The sequence below is a fragment of the Lactuca serriola genome, chromosome 6 (genome assembly GCF_051521515.1).
Source record: "Lactuca serriola cultivar US96UC23 chromosome 6, Lser_US96UC23_V15, whole genome shotgun sequence".
In the NCBI taxonomy this organism is placed as follows: domain Eukaryota; kingdom Viridiplantae; phylum Streptophyta; class Magnoliopsida; order Asterales; family Asteraceae; genus Lactuca; species Lactuca serriola.
The window spans coordinates 149,154,263-149,162,810 of NC_136413.1; the positions used below are offsets into that span (position 1 = coordinate 149,154,263).

The 8,548-nt window shown below is 34.9% G+C and overlaps 1 pseudogene; it reads left to right on the forward strand.

Moving 5' to 3' along the window:
* Positions 1-2,534: 2,534 nt before the first annotated feature.
* On the forward strand, positions 2,535-4,893 carry LOC145060256 (ABC transporter D family member 1-like; annotated as a pseudogene).
* The last annotated feature ends 3,655 nt before the right edge of the window (positions 4,894-8,548 follow it).

Here is an 8,548-nt window from a genome sequence, read left to right on the forward strand (position 1 = left end):
TACAAGCCTTAAAATGATTTTTGGGCACAATAAGACATGCTTTTAGGAGTTTACGGCCATGGAGAACCTTCTATGGCCGTAAAATCTCAAATGAAGAGTTTTGATGTGTTTAAGGTCCTTAAACTATTTTTGGTTGGTTCTATGATTTATTCCAAGGCTTTTGGTGGTGTTGGATGGCTTTCTAACACCTTAGAAGTGAGTTTACACCCATGTTTGAGGAGTTTACGGCCCAAGCACATGCCTTGGCCGTAAACTCATACAAACCCCTCAATATTCATGTTTGAAGTGTTCTAGGTCCATAACCAATATTCTAAAAGTCGTATCTAAGTCTTGTTTGAGCCATGGAATGGTTTAATGGCTTAAAAACCCTTTAAATATGGGTTTACGACCTAAGCACCATCCTGGGCCGTAAACTCATATATAAGGCTCTAAATCATGGTTTGAGGCATTCTAGTTCCGTTTCATTAAGTCATCTAGCCATATACAAGGTCTAATTGTGGTTTGGAAGGGTTTTGTTGCTCCAAAAACCCCATTTATATGAGTTTACGGCCTAGGACTGTTCTAGGGCCGTAAACTCATGGTAATGGTCCTAATCCATGGTTTAAACTCGAATTTGAAGGCTCAATATGATGCAAAGTGAGTATAGGAAGGTACCTTGGAGATTTGAGACCTTAAACTTGAGATTTGGACCTTTAATTCTAGTTTGAGGAGAGAGGTTGGAGTGAAAGTTGTAGAATGGAGCAAAAGCTTCAAAATGAAGACTTGGATCACTTTAAATAGTGTCCAAGTTCGGAACACGGTAGAATTCTACCCGATACCGGCGTTAGACGGGGCTTTTGGTCGCACCCGGCCAATTTGTCATAACCCGATATGGTTGATTCTAGAAATGTTCCGATCATTTACATGAGACGTTAGAATGAGGTCTAAGGGTATTAAGACACTTATTAAGTCATAAAATAAAATATACATTAATGACTTAATAAAATGTCGGAATCGGAAACGAAATCGAAAACGACGATTAGATGATCGGAACGAGTCACGAGTAAGGTTACAGTTAGGGATATGAATTTCGGGTTGTTACAGGAGCTCACGGCCCTGGGACCATTTCCCTTAGAGATTATGGCCGTAATATCTCATGAGGATGGGTTTTTGGTGATTTAAGGTCCTTAAATTAACTATGAGTAAACCAAGGTAATTGTCCAAGGCTTTAGGAGTGGTTAAGGCACCTTTTGGCCTTTGAGTTTGGAGTTCACGGTCCAAGAACTTCTTGGGCCATGAACACCTTACTCTTGGTGTTCATAGATGATTTCTAGTCTTATATACACTAACATACAAGTCTAAGGTAGTTGCATATCAAGGGGAAAGGACTAGGCATCATTTTACACTTATAAAAGAGTTTACTCCCCAAGGTGTTCTTGGGCGGTAAACTCTCAGATCTTGTTGTTTTGTTATGAAATCTAGGTTAATAAGCACATAATAAGCCATTTAATACAACTAGATATAGGTACTCACAATTTGGGATGAAAACCCGAAGATCCGTGAGAGAGAAAATGGCTTCTCTCTAGTTGGAAATGTAACTAATGAATAAATATGGCTCAGAATCCTATATATAGTCCTGGGATTTTTGGCAGAAAATATTTTATTCACGAAATGAACTCTAATATAGTAGAGTTTTGGAATAACAGAGTTGCACAAAGCCCTAGTGCATCCACTCTCCTGATATCTCCTTAAGTGTAAACCCTCCAATACTCAAACTTATACGGAAAAGTCTGAAAATTTACTGCGACTGTTCTAACTTCTATTGACTTGATAATGTTCTTACAGAACGAAAATTTCGGGTTGTCACAATATTTCACTAGACATATCTACTTCCGAGTGACAATATTGGAAGAAGATGATAATTGTGTCTAATAAAAGCTAACAAAAACTTGTAATTTGGTTACTGGGTTACGACAAATTATATTAAGTCCATGAGTGAGAGACAATGGGCAATGTCTATAGGAAATCAACACATACATATTGTTAAATGTTTGAATTTGACCTAGTTGTCTTCAGTTAACTTTTTTTCTTTCTTTAAATTGGGTTTTTCACCGTGAAGAATGCAAGTCTTTGTTTTCTGTTATCTGTCTGAAACTTTATAGTTCAGCTTCTTTCTAGACAATGCATAAGATCAAGTGGATCTAATTGTATTTCAAAGTTGAAGAGCGTCAATGCATAAATCATATGAAGTTTGCAAACAAATATAGCAGTTTTCTTTATATATAACCGGATATTTTTCTAGTTTTAAAGCCTATCTATATTTTTTGAAAATCTAGTTTTAATTTCAAATTATTCCAAATTCAGTGTGTGGAATAAGCCGATAAGTGGCAATTGTTTTTGTTTTTATTTTGTATTAATCTTGTAGTTTTGATGTAGAAAAGTTTCATTTGTGGTTTCAGGTATTTCACATGTCAGGAGTTAGCATTGATGCAGATCAGAGAATAACATAAGATTTGAAAAACTTAAGCACAGATTTGTCAGGGCTGGTAACCTGAATGGTAAAGCCATTTGTTGATATTTTATGGTGAGTCTATGTTTTTTTACCTTAGACAAGCTTTTCAGGGCTATTTTGCACAGGCAAGAGCAAGAGATTGAGAGCAATAAATAAGCGGAACGCATAATAATCTCACTGCTTATTTTAAAATTCGATAACGATTGATGTTGTTTGTAGGTTCACATGGAGAATGAAGATTTTAACAGGTCGACGTGGTGTTGCTATACTCTATGCATATATGTTGCTAGGGTTAGGCTTTCTAAGGAGTGCCACTCCTGATTTTGGTGACCTGGGAAATCGGGAACAAGAACTTGAAGGGAGCTTTAGGTCATCATCTTTTTGTTTTCTTAATTATTATTTCTCCTTCCTTGTCACTTCTCATTCTCATTCATTATTGCACAAAATAACAAAGCTTTATGTTTAAGGAGGATGTTTGTTTACCTATGTAGGTTCACGCACGAGAGGCTGCGTACATATGTTGAATCTGTTGCTTTTTTTGGAGGTGGTGCTCTAGAAAAGCGGTAACTCCTCTCCTCTTTTTTTTCCTTCAACAATGGAGAATTTTGGAATATAATATTAATAATAATAATAATACTTGAATAAGGTTTGTCTCATAGATGATTGAGTCAAGATTTAATGAGCTTCTTGCTCATGCTAAAATACTTCTGAGGAAGAAATGGTTATTTGGAGTACTCGATGACTTTGTTACCAAACAACTACCCCACAATGTTACCTGGGGATTGAGCTTGTGATATGCTATGGAGCACAAAGCTGATCGTTCATTGACTTCCACTCAAGGTCAATTCCTATTCTCAATTTCGATTCATCATGACATTTTTTTACCACAATAGGAAATAGTTTAGTAGTTGTGAATCGATTACCTGAAACTAATGAAATTTAGGCTTTTATTTTTTTGGTTTAGATGTGAGTGGATTTTTTTGTTAGCGGATGAGCTTGCACATGCATTGCGGTTTTTGGCATCAGTTGTATCTCAAAGCTTCTTGGCCTTTGGTGACACCTTGGAGCTGCATAGAAAGTTCATCGAACTGTTTGGTGGTGTTAATTGGATTTATGAACTTGAGGAACTTCTTGATGATGTACAATCTGGTTAGTGTTTTATCTAATCTTTTAGGTTGTTCCTTATTTACTAATAATCAGATGGAAATTGCAGATGAAAATGCTTGTACTTCATCAAAGTCCAATGAGGAATCTGAGGATGTTATCTCTTTTTCGGTGGTTGATATTATGATGCCAACACAAAATTTATTAGCCAGAAAGTTGACATGCGAGATAGTACCTGGGAAAAGCCTTTTTCTCACCGGTTAGTGTTATAGTAAGATTATTATGGTAATGATTATAAATACTTGTGAGGATTAAAAAAATAAAAATATAAAATGAAGGTCTGAATGGGAGTGGTAAATGTTCGGTGTTCAGGGCTCTGCGAGGTCTTTGGCCTATAGTGGATGGACGACTTGTTAAACCATGCCATGGTGTTAATGACGTTGCTGAGGCTGAATCTGTTTGTGGCACTGGTATTTTATATATTCCTCAAAAGTCGTATACTTGTTTTGGAACATTATGTGATCAAATCATCTAGCCCCTTTCACATGAGCAAGCCGAAAAGGGCATTAAGTTTGTATCAACAAGGTCAATTTCAATTCTTTCCATTTTCATTTTCCCACTTTCAAGTACGTCCTATAATGTAAATGTTGTGATTTCAATTCATTTCAGGGCAAATAGACGTTGGTGTTGCTGATGCAAATATTATGGATATGCATTTAAAAATGATTCTAGAGAATGTGAAATTGTTGTACCTTTTTGAAAGAGAAAGGATGTGGGATGCTAGTCAGAACTGGGAAGACATCTTGTCTCTTGGTGAACAACATAGATTAGGCATGGTGAGCTTCCATCACATCACATCACATCATTATCGTATGTATTAATTACTACAGCTATTGTATTCTAATTTGTTTTTGTTTTTGTTGTTGTTTCAAAGGCTCGCTTATTCTTTCACAAGCCTCAGTTTGGCATCCTAGATGAATGCACCAAGTAAGTTAAGTTATCCTCATGTTTATCAAGAATTTGAATTAATGTCATATCCTGTTTGTTTCAGTGCTACAAGTGTGGACGTTGAAGAGCACCTTTATCGGCTTGCACTTAACATGGGCATCACAGTTATTACATCTTCACAGGTACCTACCTACCTATGCATCTTAATTTTTAACTCACTACTCTCATTTTTATTCACAAAAAATTACCCTTTTAATCGCTTTTCTTGCTGCCTGCCTGCTTCTCAGCGTCCTGCATTAATACCATTCCACTCATTAATTAATTTAAATAATATATGTAACCAAAACTGAAAAAAGCAAAATTGTAGGCTTTGTCATCGGACCAAGTTCCATGGATATGCTGGTTTAATTGAAAATGACCATTTTTCCCTTATATCTATTTGGTAGGTGGCTAACCTTGTGGGCTTTGTCATCGGACCATCGGGCATAAGTTGGCTAAAATCTGTATTTCTTCAGACAGAAGGTTTCTATTTCTATTTTCGTTTTCCCCAAATTATTGCACATATCTACTCTGGAGTTGATAAAATCAAATTTTGTTTTCTTTTTCCAGGACTACCCACTCTTTTTGGCTTGCTTGTAACATTTTATGTGGGAACAAAGGTAAAAAAACCATCAATATTCTACACCCTCAAAGGCCCACCATTCTTTTTTAGCGTTTGATTTCGTGCAAAATTGTAATTTTTTGGTAGAATTCAAGATTCCATTCCATGGCATGACTGATTGCTAAATGAACTAAATTTCAAATTCCATGTTTGATGGATTTCACACCATTCCAAACGGAAGGAATTTGATTCCATTCCTACTTTTGACTATAACTTGGAAAGCTTTTGGAAAAATTGGCATGCTTCATTTAACAAATGGCTTGTCAAGTAAAGCTTATTATGTACGTTATTTTAGTTATTATCTAACCTTGGAGAGCTACATATATATATATATATATATATATATATATATATGTCTTGTCTTTAAAACTCAAGAATGACATTGACTATATATGTGCCTTGTCTTGGGGGATCTGGAAGGAAGCTTTTAAATGTGTGGGTTGTCTTCACATTTATTGCCATATGGCATGATCTCGAATGGTATTTAATTTTGGCTGTAAGAGATGAGTTCAGAAGAAGAAGAAGAAGAAATACTAATTAAAAAATTATAATATGTTGAAGTTGGTGAGTGGATTTTCTGTAAAAAAAATCTATGTATTATATAATAACATTTTGTCGAAGTGCTTCGAATTATAAGAATAAATAATAATTAAAAAATGATAATATGTTGTCACAGGCTGCAAGAGATGTTGGTGCCCTTAGAGAAGCTAAGGAAAAACTGGAGAAGTGAGTTGAAGAGCTGACATGGAGATTAGAATTTGAATAGCCTTTGAGGGTACATTTTTTTTATATTTCTTGTATCTAATTAGTTTGTAAATTTTTATTACTATTGACTTGTTTTATCTTTCCATGGAACGATTATTTGTATGACGTTAAATTTTATGCAATAGATTGTCTTTTTTATATGTGATATTTTATTTTCTATTATGAGATATTAAATACAAATTTAATTTGAAAACTAGTAAATCTATAAATAATATTTTTTTAAAACATTTAAAATTATGATACGCAAAAATGTGTGTCATCTTCATTTATGACATGGCCTTTTTTGATAGTAATGATACGCAATGCGCGTCGTAAATGTGCGTCGTAAGGTTACGACACGCAACTGCGTGTCATCTTCATTTATGACAGGGCTTTCCTTAATACGCAATGCGTGTCGTAAACACGCGTCGTAAATGAGTGTCGTAATTGCGCATCGTAAATGTGTGTCGTAAATAGACGACGCGCAAAAGCGTGTCGTCTCTCGTTATGACAGGGCCTTTCTTGACACGCATTTGCGCGTCATCTGAGCATTTTATAACACGCATTGCGCGTCGTAAAAGGGTGTTTTTCTTGTAGTGTAGACTCCCACTGACCTCTTGACATATAAGACTCTCTTGCCAAGTACCATGCCTTGTCAAACAAATATTCAAGAGATAGTGTAGATTTTTATTAAGACAAACACTACATGCAATTAGCCTTAGCTGGTCTTTGTTTTATCCAAAACATCACAACTTACCAATTTCAAATGTATAAGAGTAGGACACATTTTACTCTTACATTTGACTAGTGTTAATAAACCTTCTTTAAGATGTGTCACTCAAGTTACAATCTTGGAGTATGACTCTAAGACTGGTCTTGGAACGAAGTATGACTCATCTTCTTGATTTAACCATTTCAACAATTCATGACTCCTCTTCTTAGCCATAGGAATGCACTAAGATGTCCTTAGAGGACCAATTGTGATATGGTTTCTTAATCATTAAGATGATCACAAAACATGATACTAAAGTACACTCCCATCTAATTTGATTCTTCTCATTCGTTCTGCCATAATTGAAATTTTTCCAAAATTTCAGAATTTTACTTCAACTTGTAAGTATAACCATATTTACTAAACCTTAGTAAATCATGATGAATAGTCTTATCGATCTCTGTGGTGGACTTGACCAGTGCACAAGAATGTGTACTCGATCCCTTAGTCCTTCACTTGACTCACATATACATGTAAACAACGAATTAGTCTTAATTTTCCAAACATGAAAATTCTCATTCATCATACAACTTGCATGATTCCAAGTTTCGGTCCAATTGAAAACTTGGGTGATGATAATCTTTCCTTCTTTGGTAAATTTAGACACTACCACGAATAAAAGAATCAAATTCACATTTCCATTATTCCTAGAAACATACAAACATCAATTTTCCATAAATGTCATTGCAAGGAGATATAAAATAAAGTAAAACAAAATTTTATTTATTTATAAAATGCGGAAAAACTTTTCCTTACAATGAAATTTTCATTGAAAACTTATGCTATAACATATTTACTAGCAATCTTTCAGAAATCCTAAGAAGTAGCTCAAGAATCCGATCTTCGAACCCATGTGATTGAAATCCATCTTCACGATTAGATTCAACATGCTCTTCCTTTAAGTTTCCTTCCTTTTGCTTGATCCTGCCACATCATGTACCAAGAATCAACAATTAGGAACTTAGTAGAGTTAGATAGTGGATTTTACCTAAAGTAGAGTCAAACATTTTGACTTTTCCTTCCTTATGATCTTTCTGGTAAATTTGGAAGCTTCGCAACCAATGCCTCTTCCTTTGGCAATAGAAGCATATGGACCCTTTTGTTGGATAAGGTGTCTAAGTCCATAACTATTTCTTGTAAGTACTTGACCCGACCCGGCATGGTCCATTTGGGTTGCATGGCACCATGCAATTAGATAAACTAAATAAGAGAAATAACACATATGGTTTATTAATATATTATAAGTTATAATATGTTAATAATATTATTTAATTAGTTTTGATCAAGAATTAATTTAGAATTAATTAATTGATCAAAAGATAAGTAATTACATATATGGGTAGATTAAGTAAATCTTCCATATCTTATATAGTGGACTAAGATGCTCCATGGATTATCAAGTTGGGTTCCACCCATAAGATGCTCCATGGATGCTCCATGTAATTAACCCATGGATCAAGAAATGAAGAGTCATGGGAGGTTAGGGTTTACCTAATGCAACAAACTATATAAGCAATGTAACTCTCCCCAAAATCGGTTACATTAAGAAACAAGAGGGCTTGGCCGATTTTGCATGTGTTAGAGTATTCTCTCAAGTTTATTCTTTGCATTTGGTGTTGTGTGAAGCGTTTGAGGCATCACACTTGAGGTGCTAGGCTCACAAGGTTTCAAGGAACACTTTCAACAATAAGGTATGTAGTTCTATCTTTTATACAAATAAAATTGTACCCCATGTATGCTAGATAGGTTCATAACCTTGGAAAACAACTTTGCATGATTATTAGACAAATATAGATCTAATGTTATTAGGGTTGCATGTACACTTAGG